This window comes from Stegodyphus dumicola, chromosome 3 (assembly GCF_044657685.1).
Source record: "Stegodyphus dumicola isolate Sdum_Otavi_A_Nest chromosome 3, ASM4465768v1".
NCBI classification, from domain to species: domain Eukaryota; kingdom Metazoa; phylum Arthropoda; class Arachnida; order Araneae; family Eresidae; genus Stegodyphus; species Stegodyphus dumicola.
This window is the reverse complement of record NC_140770.1, coordinates 153,634,167-153,651,826: the sequence shown is the minus strand read 5'-3', so window position 1 is coordinate 153,651,826 and position 17,660 is coordinate 153,634,167. Positions and strand designations below refer to the sequence as shown.

At 32.9% G+C, this 17,660-nt stretch overlaps 1 protein-coding gene across 6 annotated transcripts in view; it reads right to left on the bottom strand.

Annotated features, from left to right (window-relative positions):
- LOC118188177 (uncharacterized) overlaps positions 1-17,660 on the bottom strand; it is a 728,837-nt gene that overhangs the window by 332,641 nt on the left and 378,536 nt on the right. The window lies entirely within an intron of this gene.

Genomic DNA, 17,660 nt, shown 5'->3' with positions numbered 1-17,660 from the left:
CAATGTTTGTTTACAGATCAGAAGTTAATCTTGGCAGTAAGTCCATGTTTCTTGAAGTAGTGCAGTAGAATCCCTTCTAATCTGCAGCAAGGGACGGTGCCGATTCCGGATAAGAGGTTTTTTTCGGAAAATTGAATATATATTTCTAGAACTTAAGTTTTGTGATGCCATGTGTAGAAATTACCTCTTGTGAAGTCCGTTGATCGTGTTTTTTTTATGTATAGGTCACTAATAAATTGAAATTCGTGCACGTTACTTAAAACATATAACACCATTTTATATTTTTGAAAAACAGAATTAACTATCATTTTAAAATTCCGATATTTATTATCAAAAGAAAATGTCGAAATTCTTAGTATGATGGAATATAATTTCGAATGTTTGTTTGTTTATAAAATTGTCGGCATGGTTCTAAAAATTCGCTGCGTGTACAATGAAGCTTGATGTACGGACATAGATGAACATTTCTCGGTAATTCTCACGAAAGACTACAATTCTTCGCCAGCTTCTCTCTACGTAGTTCTTCCGTTCTACGTGTCATCTCCATCTTCACCAATCTCTTCATCATTCCTCCTTTTCCAGTGCATGTGCGATTATGTTTTCACGATCTTGAGAGAGTTCGAGTTGAAGGATATTGTCTGCATCCATCGAAGCCTGCATCTTCGCTTCACTAACACTTATCTTCTCTAAATATGAGTATATCCAAGATGTCAGACACGGAAGGACGTGTTTTAAAACCAAGAGAACTTTTTTCATTCGATTCGCTATCTATGAGCACTACAGGCCACAATTAGCACTAAAAACGACATATAAAGTAACGAGTAATGCTCTTTATATCTCCCAAGGAAAGAGACTGTAGGGTTTTCTTTATATTGATAATGCTAAATAGTCCAGCACCCTAATAGACGTAAAGCAAATTATCGGTACGTCTGAAAGTAACTTCAAAGACTTAAAAGGATGTAAACAAACCTTTTAATTTACAGAACTTAGAACATAAGTGCAGTTTCTTATGCTTACAGACTCAAGTACACCTCGTGGCGATGCAACTAAAGTAACATGCAGTTTCAGTTTGAAACACAGAATTAAGGCCAAAAACTACACATATAAATTTAAAGCTAAGCTGGCTCAGAATTTCTAACGCAGACTAAAGTGACGTGCCGCGAAAGGCAGAAACATGTTCTGTCTTACAATTCAAAAATCACAGCTTAAATACTCTCTGATCTGTTTACATTATGGTGAGGAAATGAGAAGGAAAAGTTTTAGTAGAGGCTTAAATTATAAAATAACTGGCCAGTTTATATAATAATATATAATGTCTTATAAGAGAAGACAAAGTAAATATGGCGTCCTTCAGGGTGAATTTGTTTCTGAAAATCGTGGACACTGCCTTCAAAGTTCATACATCATATATAAATAGGGATTAATAGTTCATCTTTATATTCTTGTTAATTCCTCCATTCATTTGTGGTGTTGCGTGGCCCCAACTTACCCGCAAAAATAGTAGTGACTGCTATGAACTGGAAAATACACAAACTCTTAAGAAGGGTTTACTCCCTTTTTATTCCACTTTAGAAGTTACAGATGCGTTCACTTGACGCTCACAAACTACGCCGACCCGGCGGTTAAATAAAAATAAGAAAGTACAACTAAAAATGAATAATAACAAGTCACTACCTACGAGGCTCTCTAAACGTAACTAACTTAACCGCGTTCTAAGATACAGCTGAGATTTCAGCAAACTTTCTGAATAAAAAGTTGAAAGATTCAACTAACTGCCGAAGCAAGCACACAGGCCGAAACGCGCGGTTCTTAAATTTCTACCTAGCAACCTTCACGCTCGTGAATCAAGAAAGCACACCTACAAACACGTTTCCCTTCTATTTAACCCAAAATTACTTCCGCTGACAATTTGAATACTTTGCGCGTTCTACTAAAATTTACATACTCTGGCATTGGCAATTCCAGGGGAAAGTAAAGGCTTGACAGGAAAGATAGCTTAAAATAAATGTTAGTTAAAATAAATATAAACCCTACACACTTGTTGGATACAGCTTGATACATTGGGCCGCAGAAACATAAAAAACAAATGTTTTCAATATATAAAATCTCATAGACTTAATTTTGGAATCTAAATCTAGACTTCCAAAAGTGCCTTTTTTTATATTTCCCCTTAATTAGGTGCTGCTTACTAGGGATTTTACTAATTTTGCCTTAAGCCGTTGCAGCTTGTCCTTGTTGCTGCCATGCTGACATGGTAAATCTTCCTACTATTGTTGTGGGTGTTTATAATTAGTAATATTATGCCTAGATGAGCTGTTTTACGAATTTAGATGCAGCATATTCAACACAGATATTATAATTTTGAAAGTAGGACACTCTTGTCTAAATCCATGGAGACTTCTCAGCCAGGGAGGCAGCTTCAGATCGTAATTTTCTTGTGGGAAGCATTATTATTTTAAATATGAAAATCTTTTAGTGTTCTAGTAAATTGTTTTGAGGATTTAAATATGTATCTGTTCTTGTATTACATGTTAAACATTTGTAAAAAGTGATAACTCGTTAAATCAGTTAGATAAGTCTGTCGTTAACCATTGGACTTAAAGGCCTGCTTTACATTAGTTGTATATCACAGATGTTAGATTAGTTGTGGTGCACCTATTTCACATCATAACCAAATCAGTCAATTAAAACTAAATCACATGAATCTTATCGCTAAAAATGGAGCTAATGACTACATTTTTCAATATCGTCTTCTAAGGCCAGAGATTCGTACATTAAAAGGAAAGCTATGAACTTCCAGACGATATTCAGAAATAAACTTTCTAGAATGGTAAAGCACGCGAATACGTGAAAAGTGTAGCAATTTGAAATCCTTCGCAGTTCCCTGCCCTTGCTTGGCAGAGAGTGGCATACATAAACTATCTACGAGTTACAACATCGTTGCTTGATATGATGCATTCTTGGCAGATGCACGCCATCTGATAAGAAGGCGTCGGCATGATAGTGCTATTGCTTGAACAGTAAGAAACAGTGGGATGCAAAGTACGAGCGCTTTCTGCCGCTAACAAACAATGTCGCGGAGTAATACGTATGTTGCGCGATGACCGAAATGCCCAGCAGTCTTCATGCTTTGATATAGATAATAACGGAGGGGACTTATACTGACAAAAGTGTTTTGTTCAGAAGTTGTTTAGTCTACTTGAGTAATAAAAATATTAAGCAGCAGTTGCTCGAATCACAAGATAAAAACTGATCCAAGTTCGGCAAACTGTCACGGCTCTCTACACAAGCTATCGAATGAAACGCGAAAAGGTGCGAATTCGCTAGTGTTACTACATCAGATTCCAAAAGCTGCGTAGCCTGGGACTCGTTCACGATACAATGCTTCAAATCTCACTGACACAATATGTTTGACAATCCGTAGCAAAAATCAATGATGATCAATGAACTACTTAATAGATCATTTTCTGGGGTTGCAGGCGATTGCGAAGTGTCATACATTGCTTATGCTGCTTTGTTTACCTGTGCGATCTCACCGGAAAGTTTCGTGACGACTATAATCACGAAGTGCCATAAATCTCTTTGTCAATTGAAACTAATCGCCATTGTGGCACTCAATTAAGAGTCCTTGGAGAAGTAAGGGCACTCTTCCATCATTACATTTGATTGAGACATGCAGCGTAACAAACGAAATGAAAGAAAACTTGGTCACATCGAGATTAGTTATCAGGCAAAGTCATATCGTTCGAGTCAATCTTTTAAGAACAAATTATAGGGAGTTGATAACCGGCTACAGTTATCAGCAATTAAAAAGTATTTTACGATGATAAAAACTCTGAAGTTCCACTAACGAGACGTGCTCAAAACACATACATTAAAAGTTATTTCAAAGCAAAGTGATAATTTTCTTTTTCATGCGGTCGTAAATATACTTTTCACTTTTCGTGTAATCATTAATACTGATATCTCTAAGTAATTCAACTCAATGGATCAAATCGATCAAGGCTTCTCAGCATCTTCATATTGTTGCTAAAACAAGGAAACAAAAATGAAAAAGAATTACCAAAATTCTGTCAAAAGCCCATCCCGCAATTTTGCGCTCATGAAACATCCAAAATTTTAAAAAACATTTCTTCAGATTCCAATAGATTTTTAACAAGCTTTCGAGGACACTAGCCAAGCTCTAACAGGCTTTTTTTCCTTGCTTCAGTTTCTATTTACCAAAAATGTGATTTACTGTTACACAGTGAACGGGTTAAAAGCATAATAATAAAAGTTGTATCCACACAAAATTAAAAATTATATAAACGAATAGACATAAGGAAACACACAAAATTTGCATAAACTAAGAATGAAACACTCTCAAAATTTCAATAAACTAAGGCACAAAACGGATAATAAATATATTATAATGGAAAATATACAGTGTCTCAAAAAGTGATGGGACACTTGTGCTTTACAAAAGGAAACTGCAATAAAATAAATTTAAAAAACATGTAAAATTTGTTGTGGGTGTGTTTCATACTTAAATTTAGTAACAATTATTACATAACATACATTTTCTCAAAATATTAAAATATTAATTTAATAAAAATACAATTGTTTAGAACGGAGCAGAAAATGGCTCACTTAAGTGATGGGACACTTACTTTTCCATCAAATATTTATCCAAAAATTTTACTTTTTAAAAGGTTTTAATATTTTGTTGGATTTCCTTTTACTTTTAAAACATGATTTAATCTTCTTGGGATGGTTTCGACTAATTATTTTGTGATTTCTGGAGTGATTTTACCCCATTCTTCTTGAAGCACCGATTTTAATTGTTGTTTTGAAGAAATGGTGTATTTGCGAATTCTTGATTCTAATTCTTGCCAAATATTCTCTATGGGATTTAGTTGTGGAGATTGTGGGGGTGTTTTTATTATTTCAGGACAGTTATACAGCAGCCAGAGTCTAACGTTCAAAGCACTGCGCTTGCGGTCATTGTCCTGGTAGAATTTAAAATCGTTGTGAAGGTTCAATTTTCGTGCTGAAGATTTCAAATTTTGATTTAAAATGTCAATATACTTGTACTGATCCATTATACTGTCAATAAAAACAAGATTACCAACTCCAGCGGACGACATACACCCCCATACCATAACTCCTCCTCCACCATGTTTTACTGTTGGCACCAAGTTCTGTTTGCGAAATTCTTCCCTGGGTTTTCTCCACACCAAGATTCTACCGTCAGAACCAAATATATTAAATTTACTCTCATCAGCAAATATAACTTCATTCCAGTAATCAGAATTCTTATTTATGTTGGATATTGCGAAAGCCAGTCTGAGATTTCTATTCTTTTCACTTACGAAGAATTTTTTCTGGCTGCTCTACCGTGATATCCAGTAGATCGAATTACTCTTCTAATAGTCTCAGAATTAACAATTACTCCATATAATGCTTGTAAATCAGCCAGCAACTTTAGGAGCACTCATTCTTGGATTTGTTTTAAATATTTCGAACGATAATTCGCTTTATTCCATTGGATAGCTTTGATGGTCGGCCAGGTCTTCTTTTATCCTGAATCATATGATTCTTTTTATATCGTTTAATGATATCGAAAACTGTTGAATGACTGAAGTTAACTGTTTCAGTAGTTTCTCTAATAGATTTTCCACGTTCAATATGCAAATTAATAACTAATTTTCGGATTCCAGGCAAAGTTTCTTTTCGTTTAGCATTCATGGCTGCACAGAGCTAAAAAAACACAAAAATTCCAAAACAAACTGGTGAGAAATACTGCAGACAATTTTATAAATTATTGGCAATTGCTTTTGAGTAAAAATAAATACCCCAAAAGATATTTTTATTGCTTACTTCAGACGATTTTTGTTGCATAGTACGTAGTGTCCCATCACTTAAGTGAGCCATTTTCTGCTCCGTTCTAAACAATTGTATTTTTATTAAATTAATATTTTAATATTTTGTGAAAATGTATGTTATGTAATAATTGTTACTAAATTTAAGTATGAAACACGCCCATAAAAATTTTACATGTTTTTTAATTTATTTTATTGCAGTTTCCTTTTGTAAAGCACAAGTGTCCCATCACTTTTTTGAGACACTGTAGATATAAGCATAAGCAAATAAATATGCACAGTATCCTTGAGTCAATAACAGAAAAAAAATCTGTGTATATTTCTCTAATAAAGGAATGTTAGATACACATATCTTTGAAAAATAATATCTTCAAATTGTTGAAAATGCTAAAATCCCCATATAATTTATTTATAATTTTCAGAATTTTTAAGTTTAGAAATTAAATCATAAGCATAAAACTTTTTTTAGATTCAAAAGTTTTACATTTACTTAAATAGCTTTGATAGATATGCGTATTTTAAGTGTTGTTCAATAGCTTTTGTACTAGGAAGCTTACATACTGTAAGCCGTTGTACGCTGTTTCTTAGATGAGAAAGAATATTCTAATTTATTCTTCGAGCTTTAAACTCCGTCCGATTTCATTTTCTTTTGTTCAGTATTCCTGCAGCTGAAAGTCTTGATGAAAAACACTTTAGTTTTGTTAAAATCGTCTGAACTGAAACAACAACCACAACATTTCGGTTGATTCCAAGTCTGCTAAATTAATTCACTTGATTATAAGACGTTAATACGTCTCCATCTACAAAGAACTATTTCGCCGTTAGTGAAAATTTACTGTCCCAAACTAGCAGAAAATATTTTATTCCTCGTAGGCGAAAAGAAAAAGTCTGAATCTTATCTTCTTCAACTGCTAACCACCATTCGAGTTAATTGGAAATTTTATTTGTGAATAGCAAAAGAGAGAAAGTACGTTCTCCCAAATCACTGCTTAAGCCGCCAAGAACTTCATTCTTTACGACGAAACTATAGCAAATCTCTTTTACTTCCTCGTCTATTTATTTCCCAGATTAATCCCTATCGAAAGTGAAAACCATTCTGAAAGACAACCCTTCAGAGTAGAAGGCTGGAACAGACATTCCTATCTCTTATTTTCTTCGTTTTTTTATCCTTCTCTCTCGCACTCTTTCCTTACGCCGGTCCTGAGTCAAAGGTCGCCACGCAATCACCGACGAGGCGTGAAAAGTCATCGTCGCTGCAGTCTGTTCGATAATTGGCTGTCGCGCGTCACGTGGCTCTAGGACATTTTCCCATTCTTAAAAGTTGTCCATTCTGGAAGAATGAAAAAGACCTAAGAAATTTGTTCTCTAGATATTTTTCATCTCTTTTTTTGAAACCTGTTTGAGATTTTATCAGTTGAAAAGATGTATGTTATGTCCTCCACGGAGCCTTAAGGAATATACTTTTTGTTTTTAAGAAGCTCGAAAGGTTTCTAGAAAACTTTTCGTTATATGACAAGCGAAGTATGACAACCTTTCAGAGGTGTAGAAATGAGCTTGTGACGAAACAATAAAGTTTATATTTCAAACTGATAAAGTAAAACCTACTCATTTCTTTTTCTTCTCCATCTGTTGGAAACTTTCAACAATAGCATTTGGTTTATGGATACAATTAGAAAATGATGGCGGAGAGAGTTTGTTGAAATAACAAAAAAAAAATTAATTTCTATATTAGGCCTGATTTATGGGGCATTTGCAAAACTGTTAAAAAAATATTTTATTGTTGATGAAGAGGTAGTTTTGTACTTGCAATCGCCCTGTTTTCAGTTATTCAGAAATTAGGAAGGACAGAAAAGTAGGGTTAACTAAAGATAACTGTAAACCTCACAATGTTAATACTACTATGCATTATTACTTAATTGTGAGTTTATTACTTAATGTGAGTATTTAATGTAATTATTACTTAATGTGGGTTTCTTTTAAATAAATAATAGTGTGATAGTTACTGCAGTTTATCCATGTCTATTTTTCATTTATTTTCTTCATACTGCAACTGAGTTCGTGGGATATTAAAATAGTTGCATAAATTTCTCGATTTTCGAACGACAAAATTTGTAAAGAAAAAGAGAAAAATAACTTGGGAAATGCGGTACTTACATATCACACATTAGTTTCTATTCTAGTCATTGGCTCAGTTACTTTCACTTAATATGCAAAGGCAAACAAAAACTCACCAACTCACAGACTTCCATTAGAACAAATAGAGAAATTAACTTTTAGTTTTATTACTTCAAAAATGCAATGAAATCATCATGCAAGAGATTAATTTAGACTAGAAATAATTTTTCATTCTTAATTTATGAAAAGAATGTCACGAATTGTCTTTTATTGCAATACTGAAGTCTGATAATGTTTTCTAGAAAACAAATTTTGCAAGATTTTGTGAATTTTGCAAGTCTCCTTGTTGAATATATAGAATATATGTAAGATAACAAATATGGAAGCAAACTCCTAAATTTAATTGGCTATAACCTCTTTTAGTTTTATTTAATTTGGGGACTTCATCTCTATCTTAATAGCGCTACAAGTCTAAGCTCCGTCATTCAAATTGATCATACGATCTTAAGTAACGTTTAATGAGGATACCTCTTGCCCAATCAAAATAATTGTAAACTGAAAGTTTCGACTCCCTGCCTTCTTCCTCTGAACTGATGCATCACTTTGGCTTGTACTTTCGTTCTGACCAGACGCTTTAATGCAATCATCTATGTGCTGCTATGATCGCTTCTATCGCCATAGTATCAAAATTGTAAATATCCTGGAATTATGCACGATTGGAGTGCTAAGTGAATAGTGGCCACAATTGAAAATTTAAATAAATATGGAATTTAATCCGGCTGGACTGTTTCTTCTTCAAAATGGATGGAAGTGCTAAGCATCAAGTAACTTCCCAATCAGCATTTCTACGCATCTACATCTTAGTGTTCTTACATCAGTGCTTCCCAAGTTGTGCTTTTATTACACATACACACACACACACACACATATATATATATATATATATATATATATATATATATATATAAACTTAAAGCATCTAAATTAATTAGTAAATTGGAACAAAAGCAAGCCAATTAATATAATAATTGCAACCGTGTATAAGAGTACATGTATACAGACATATATACACACGCACATATATATATATATATGTGTGTGTATAATCACGTGTTGCAGCTTTCAGTGCACAACTTCATTAGGATTTGAATTGCTTTGTACTTTATGCTTATTCATTTTTCGCTAGTAAATAGAACGAATATATTTTTATTTCAAAAGTTTTATTGCTCTAATGTTACAGATTTTAAGAACTAATTCATCTCTCTCTCTCTGTTTAGTTTTTTTTTTTTACTTCCTTGCACGAAATTAAGGACGTGTTGTAATCGCGAAAAATTTAGGATACAATATTTCAATGAAAATATCCATTTTGACCGGTCTCGAATCCATTTGAACGATGCTTTTGCGCGACATCTGTAAGTACGGAAAAAATATAGGACTTTTTTTTTTTTTTTTTTTCCAAAAACGTATTGTAAAATGAATTTAAAATGGATTCAGAAGTGATTTTTCCTGACATATGTACGTGCTAACGTATGTATTTATCGCTCATAACTCAAAAACGAATAGCTTCAGAAAGCTGAAATTTTGTACATGGGACTGCTGATATAGTTGTGCACCTACCTTTTATATATCCATCATATCTATTCTGTTACCCGGATCGGTGTGTTCAGTTTTTTATTCTTATATGTTGGTAAATTGTGCATTTGTCGCTTTAAAAGTGATTGAAGTACGTTGTTCTTATATTCCGGTTAAAGTTTTTATTCCTTTAGTTAATCTACAGGCGATACTTGTGGTATTATTATTATTATTTTCGTTTTATGTTTTTTTATCACATTTTCATTTATCATTTTCTCATATGTTGGATTGCTTCTGCTTTACATATTTTCTGGACTCATTGCACTTAAAATTATTAGATTCTAACACTTTTTGCTTGCTTATGATTTTGAAGCTACATTTAAAAAAATTTATCCAGTATGTAGGATTTTAAAATTTACATATGTTTTTATATTTTTTATCTATTAGATTGTTTTTATTTACATGTTTATTTTTTTGAATCAACCTGCTGAAAATTATTTTTTCATTCCTTTCTTTTTTGTTCCTCTGGTGTTCCTCCTGGGAACTGCGGTGAAGACACATTCATATGAGTTGCACCTACGGCTTTACAAAGTCTGGCTCACTTACTGTCAGATATGAGTTCAATAGTTGCCATGCACTATGTGTTCTTATTAGAATGTAGGTTTCTTTTAAATAAATAATATTGTGATAGTTACTTAGACCATGACTACTTTCAATTTGTTATGCTCTTATTGTAACCGCATTCTTTGGAAATTGAATTACTTGCATAATTTCTCACTTTCGAATTTCGGATGATAAAATTAATTAAAAAAAGAAAAAATGAGCCAGGAAAAACTGTGTATTTAATATAAATAAATTGAACTAAAATTTCAGCATTCTGGATTTCTTTCAAGCAATAATTACCTATTTTAATTTCCAGTGAACATTTTTATACGGCTTTATCAAAAAGGTTTATTATTTTTGTCACAAAACGAATGAAAGATAAAGAATTTCTTAAGACAGGAACCTCATACATAGATTTATCCAAGAAGGAAGAATCCCATTAGATTGCGCCAGCAGTCCAATGTCAACTAGTTTTAAGACACGTGCCCAGAGAGATCAATATACATCATCCTCCGCGGGAATACTCCGAAAATATTTTCCACCATCTGCATTTTAAATGCGGATGGGGTAACGTTTTCAGTAACTTGGCGCTTTCTTTGAATACATATATGGTGTAATTTCAGAACCTAGATCAAATTTGTATGATATGTTTTCATCTTTGCTATTAATCTTACGTCGCACGGATTTAATTTTTATTTTGAAATGTATGCTATTACAGAGTTGCCAACTCTCCCGATTTAGGCGGGAGACTCCCGATTTTCGACCGCTCTCCCGCCAACCCGATTTACAATATATTACTCCCGACTTTTTCTTATTCTTAATATTTCTCACGATTTTTATAGAACTTGGCTTAATACTTCGTTATATGAACAAAAAAAAAGTGATTTTGGACGTCTGAAAGCAACTGAATTTTCTCTATATTATATCTAAAATGAAACCTTGCGAATCAGATGAGAATTTCTGCTTTGCGATTGACAGCATACGTATCCAGAAACGTCGTTCTCCAGTTGTTCAATGGGCATCGAGCTCCACTGCGTGTCATCTGGCATATATTAGCCAATGAGCACAAAGCAAGCTCAAGGCCGTTGGCCGTTCTTTGGATGTTCTTTCGCTATTTCGTTTATCTTGTCCTTAGTTGTGTGAGTACACGTGCCTTTAGGAAATAGTTTTAGAAATTATCGTCTTTTGATATGTCTGCGAGAAAGGTGAAATACTCGTGCACGTTTCAAAAATCGTACACAGTTGACTTTCCTTCCATTATTTCTTCAAGGAAATGTAATAAATTTGCGAGGTGTACCATCTGTCGTTGCGATTTTTCGATTTCGCTTGGTGGAAGGGCAGATGTTCTCAAACACGTGCGTTAACAAAAACACAAGGACAACATGAGTTGTTTTGAAAAAACGAAAAATTAAATTTTTCTTCGGAAACAAAAGACCAAAAAGTGATTAATGCAGAATGTCTGTTCTCTGCCTTTTTACTGGAGCACAACCTGCCACTGAATGCATCGGATCACGCTGCAGCTTTATTAAGAAAAATGTTTCCCGATAGTGAAATCGCTAAGAAATACTTAAGTGCAAGGACCAAAACAGGTGCAATTGTTAAAGAAATGGGTCTGAAAAATAAATCTTCAGTTATTGATTGCATTAAAACAGCTCCGTTCTGCCTCTCTACGGATGGAAGCAATAATACCAATTTAAAACTGTATCCAATTGTTTCTTTTTTTAATCCAGAGTCTTCAGAAATTGAGTGCAGTTTACTTTCTGTCCCCACTTTAGAAGGACATTCGACAGGCTTTAATATAGCAGAGCTAATTATTAAAACTTTAAAATAAAATGCAGTCCCTCTGGATAATTGCTTAGCGCTTGGTGCCGATAATGCACCAGTAATGGTAGGCTTGAAAACTGGTGTTGCAGGCATCTTAAGAAAGGCAAATTCAGATTTGCAGATTATGAGGTGCACCTGTCACCTCTTAAATTTAGCAGCTGAAAAAGGGGCAGATTCTTTACCATTAAATGTGGATGAACACATTGTTGATATTTATTATTATCTTGAAAGAAGTTCTAAAAGAAAGGAAAAATTGAAACAGTTCCAACAGCTGCATAATACTGAAATGAGAAAAATTTTAATTTTTTGTAATTTCTGCATCATTCAGCAATTCAACTGGCAGTTCTGAAAATAATACTGCAAAATATAAGCGTAAAGCTGATACAAATTTCTCTCAAAATAATAATAAAAAAAAAATTGCTCAACACACGAAACATTTTCCGATTACTGTAAGTTTATCTTGTGAAGAACGAATATTTATGTTTTTTTCTTCGGACCTTAACAAAGCTTTTTGCTTTTTTTTTTACAATTCATTTTGCCATCATTCGGTGTTCTGAACACAATTATACAAAGCAGAATTCCATTAATTCATGTTTTGCAATCAATGATTTATGATCTGTTTAAAGACATTTTATCAAAGTTTGTAAAACCAGTCTGTGTTTTGTCTTGTAATTCTATATATGATGTGATTTATGGTGAAACAGAAAATCAGAAGGAAGATGAAGATTTGGTAATAGGAGCTGCAACTAGAAAAGTAGTGGAAGAACTTTCAGAAGACAAAAATAAGTTTTATCTTCATGTTAGAAGTTACTTCTGTCGAGTATGTGATTACACACTACATAAATTTCCAGTTAACGATGAAGTGATTTTGCATGCTAAAGTTGCTGATGTTTCTGCTCTAGCAAATGCATCTTTTTTTGATATAAGGTACTTTTTGAACAGATTTCCTGTGTTACTTCGTTTAGTCATGAAAGATGATGATATTGATGTTGCTACTGATATACTGCAGTCGCAATTTTGCAGTTTACAATTAGAAAACTTGGATGAAGTTATAAAATCAGCTAGGATTGACACCCAGTGGAGGTTAATTGGAAAATTGAAAGGTGCTGATGGAATTTTAAAATATAGTGAACTCTCTAGAATTATGTTGGCCATCTTGACAGTTCCCCATAGTAATGCAGTGTGAGAGGATTTTCAGTGTTGTTGCGAAAACGAGGACTAAATTTAGATCTAATATTAGTGATGACACATTAGAAAAACTTTTATTAGCGAAAGCAAGCCTACGTGGCAATTGCTATGAACAAAATTATGAAGTTTCTTTCTTAACGAGAGCAAAATCTGCCACTGCCCATAACATTTGTATGAAAACTGATTAAAGTGCCTTTTTTTTTAAACGATGAAAGTAATAAAAATGTTTTTTATGTCTAAGGTATTTTTGTTTTGCTTGCATTTAAGACTTAGTAAATATTTAAATTCATTATTAAAAACTATATTTTTATCATTTAAAAAGTCTTTTTAACATTGTGAAAAATCTCCTGATTTCTTAAAAAAATCTCCTGATTTTTGAGTGTCATAGGTTGGCAAGTATGCTATTAGAATTAAAATGGAGGTTGTTAGTTCAGAAAGTGTCTGCATGATGCGTAGATTAGTCTGAACATTTTTTAAACTTTTATCCGTGTAGGGAAATTTAACTGATGTGAAATATTTCACTACCACTTCTAGCAGACAATAATACAATGCACATTATGTAGAGGAGCTTCCGTTCTTTTCTATTATTACATTCTTTTAAATACTAATTTTGAACATTTTTGCGAATGTATCGATAGTTTGCACTGTTTCAAGAAGAGTATAAAAACAAATCATAGTTTTTCCAGCACGCCTACGAAACCCAATCTGATGTGGACACTACATGACTTCCATGTATGGCCTATTAAATTGCAGAGATATTTTGCTGCATTTCATTTAAACTTATTTCCTCGAATTAACTTAATTAACCGATCTCTCAAGGCAAGTTGAAAATGACTTCAAAAACTGAAAATTGCATTTTGACATTTAGAATGTTTAGGTCACTTTCAACACGTCTCACCGGGGTCTACCCGGAAGTCTGGTTCCCAGGAGCTCTGCCAGAAAGATTACAACACCGATTTTCATGCATTCTGGCCAGAGGACCAGCCCATTTAAGCCTCTGTAGATTGAAGGATTTTACTACATCATCTTGTCTATAAATACTGAACAGCCCATAAATTAGATCTTCTTCTCTACTGTCCGTTCATACGGACCTCAACAAATGTGCTCAAACAAGTAAGTACGTCTCTCAAAAGTCCCCAGATCTTCCTCATCACATAAAGCCAGCGCCCAAGTTTCCGACGCATCTTATAAAACTCTCGTAAAGAAGTAATCTAGATCTTAATTTAAAAAAGCTGGAGTTCAAATAGCGATTTAGGCCATGAAAACATGTATTTTCAAGAGTGAGGTTTTAAAGTATTTCAGAAGTTATCTTGTTTTTAGAATTCATTTCTCCTCACAGATAAATAAAACTACGGACCTCTTCAAGTCTATAGCCATTGATTTATAAATGACTAAGTAGTAATTCAGATTTTAAGCATGTCATACATTTAATTTCATTCTCTTTAACAGAAGTATTAAATCTTTTTGCTCTTCTTTAAAATGCCATTACGTCTGTTAAAAAGCAGGAACGTACGGGCTACTATGCAAATATCATCTGCATAGGCCAGTAACTGAATAGTTCTGTTAAACATATTTCCTGTAGTATTGATCGTAGAAACTCTGATAACTTTTGCGAGCTGTCCCCTTGTAACCGAATTTGTATCTTAGTTTCCTTAGAGTCAAAGCTACCATTGCAACAAGTTTTTCTGGAATATTTAGTTTCACGCATGGCCTTAACGGATAATTCCCTATTAATGCAATCATATGCAGTTCTGAAATCGATGAAATTATCGTGTTTTTGGATTCCAAATTTTTTGCATTTTTCAAAAATCTGCCTTAGGTTGAAATTCTGCTCAGTAGATGATCTTCCCCTCCTAAAGCCGCAAGATAATCGCCGATCGCGTTATTAACATAACGTAAAGTCTGTTAAAAAGAATAGTTAACCGTAACTTACAGGGAGTGCACAGAGACTATAATTCTTCCATAATTACTGCAAAATAGGACACGTTTACTATCTAATTTTTTTCACATTTCCTAGAAGATAATTTTATATTTATATAATTCTGTATTAAATTATACGTATATTCTATATAACTATATTCTATATATAAATTATATGTATATTCTAAGCCTTATAAATCGTATATGCCGATATCATGGCTGTGATGAGACACAGCTTTGATATCGGCTATGTATAGAGATAAACCTGAGGCATCAGAAAGATGCAAAACGATTAGAGACTCATATATGTAATCGTGTGAAAAGTATCCTTAACTAGAAACATTGAGCTTATGAAGAAAGAATATTCTGAGAGTATAAATTCAGATGACAGCAGTTTTACAGTAAACTGGCATTTAAAAATAGTGCTTAATAACATATGCGTTAGGATAATTATGGGCTAGAAACCATTTCTGAATTGGAACCGTGTCAAGACACAATTTGAAGGAATAATATCAAATAACTTCGAAGAAATTTCAGTTTCGACATTGAATTTTAATCAAGATTTTAACGTCTATAAAATGATTCTGATTTGAATTACTAATTGATAATTTATTTAAATTAAGAGATTGAATTGAAAATATACTTTGATTTAAAATTTATTATTCTATTTTTTACAATTATTTCATATTACTGACTATAATTTCATTAAATTTTACACTGAATTTACTTTGAATTCGACATTTTACTTTGAATTGTCGATTTTTATTTGCGTTTGCATGATTACATTGAATCGTGAATTGACAGATTATTTGAATTAAGAGTCTGAATTGGCAGTTTACTTCGTTTCAAATTCTCTATCTTTCCAGAAAGTACGACGGAATAATTGAAATCACAAAGAAGAATGGGAAAAACAGGAATCTAAAACAATAACAAAATTAATTCTGAATGATTTCACTTGGAATTTGACAATTCACATTGACAATCTATTTTGCATTTCAAATTTTAACGTTGAATTTTGAATAATGACTTCGGCACTAAAAAAATACTTACCTCTAATTTTATTTATTGAATGACTAATCTTTATATATAAATCTACATATTAAGATTAATTATGGTTAATATAATGTGAAGAACACGGCTGTTTCCACATTTTTAGACGCTTTTCGTTGTATTTACAGAAATATTTTACCTAAAATTATCGTTTTTTAAATGTTCTGTTTGATAACCCTTATTCTTCACTATATTTCTACACTGTAATTTCGAAGACAATAATAAAGCATTTTGTAGTATCGGAAGAGGTATTTATACCATTCCTCCCTAACAGCTTTCTGAAGACAAGTGAGGATTGTAGTTCGACGTTTGGACAAGCCGCTTAATGAAGTCCGCAAGCGCATTATTCCGTAGGTTACCCTCCAAAATCCGCATTAACCCGTAGATAATGAGGAGATTTAGCAGGAATATGATTGAAGGATATGGCCTTGATACACGTTTCTTATTCCATTTTTTCCAGTAAATTAACAGTGGATTTTAATGTGTGGCTAGCTGCTTTGTTTTGATCTCTACTGATTGATGACAGCTCTTTACCAACAATGTCATCAATCAGCTCTACTGATTGATGACATTGTTGGTAAAGAGAAAGTATTTCATATATGAAAACTGGGTTTAGAACATGTTCCTAATAATATGAGAAGTTTGTCTCAACATTTTTCTCCACCCTCTTTCTTTTTAATTCGCCGTTGTATAAAAATACAACAATAGCCATAAATCCCTTTGAAAAACATCCTTTAGATTATTTAAACCGTGTTTAAATACATTTTCTCTTCTTTGATGATAATAAATGGATCTTTTTATTTCGTGCATTTAAATACATCCAAGGTACATCCCTTACAATAACATTTTCCCAATTTGTCTGGTTAAATGATTCTCGTAAAGAATTCTGCAGCGCGTTCTTAATTCGGCGATATGTCGTGGAGAACGACGACCCCCCCCATTAGGTTTATTCGCATTTTTAAGTTTCAAATCAGCATTAATCACTTTTTTTACAATTGACACTGAGGATTTTAACAATTTTGCAATTATCCTTTGAATTGGAAGATTTTTTAACATTAAAGATCTTACTTTTACAACATTCGAAACTTATTTTTTTTTTTATATGCATTTGGAACCATTTTTTTTCCCTTGAAGCCAAACTTTGACGTTTTTTCCCTTTCTTGTTGACAGTATCACCTATTCTAGTTTTCGATATCAAGAGACTATGTTTTTAAAGTGTTTTTGTTAACTAGACACGAATATTTGTTTTCGAAAAAAGAGCACCAATATAGCTTTCCATTAGTTGCTTCTTTAAAAGTGCCATTTTGCATGAAAACAATCTGTCACGTAGCAGACGATAATTTATATTTTCAAAATTATAGTTGCTATTAAAAAGAGGTCTAAGTAGACGATTTCTGTTTCATAGCAAAGCAAAATCGTCTAAAAAAATTGCGAACAGTCTTTGTATCAATGCACAAATCATACCATCGTTCGAAGCATAAAACTGAAACATGTCTCAGGAACTGTAATCAAGTAACTTTATTCAAA